The sequence below is a fragment of the Penaeus monodon genome, chromosome 25 (assembly GCF_015228065.2).
Source record: "Penaeus monodon isolate SGIC_2016 chromosome 25, NSTDA_Pmon_1, whole genome shotgun sequence".
NCBI classification, from domain to species: domain Eukaryota; kingdom Metazoa; phylum Arthropoda; class Malacostraca; order Decapoda; family Penaeidae; genus Penaeus; species Penaeus monodon.
The window spans coordinates 23,585,766-23,586,357 of record NC_051410.1 but is presented as its reverse complement, the minus strand read 5'-3'; positions in this window follow the sequence as shown (position 1 = coordinate 23,586,357).

The window sequence follows — 592 nt, the reverse complement described above, 5'->3', positions numbered from 1 at the left end:
ATTATAATTTTATAAAAATTTTATTTATTTATTTTATTATTTATATAAATTTTAAATATTAAAATATTATTAAATTTTAAAATAATTTTTTTTTAAATAATTTTAAATTTTATTTTCTATAACTTAATATTAAATTTTATTTATGTGTTTATTCTATTATTATTTAAAAATTTATTAAAATTTTAATATATAATTTATTATTTTATATTTATATTTTATTTTAAGATAGCTTTTTTTTAATAATTATTTTTATTTTTTATTTATTTTATTTATATATTATATTAATTTTAAATATATATTTTTATATAACCTTTTTTTTTTTTTTTTTTTTTTTTTTTTTTTATTTTTTTATTTTGTGGTTTATTTTTATTATTTAAAAAATAAAAAAATATAATAATAAATTTTAAATTTTTTTTTTTTTTAAAAAAAAATTATATTTTATAATTTTTATATTATTTTATATATATAATTATATTTATAATTAATATATATAATAATATTAATATTATTAAATATTAATATATTTTGTTTGTTTTGTGAATTTAAAATAAATTTATATATATTTTTTATTATACTTATTATATATTATAAT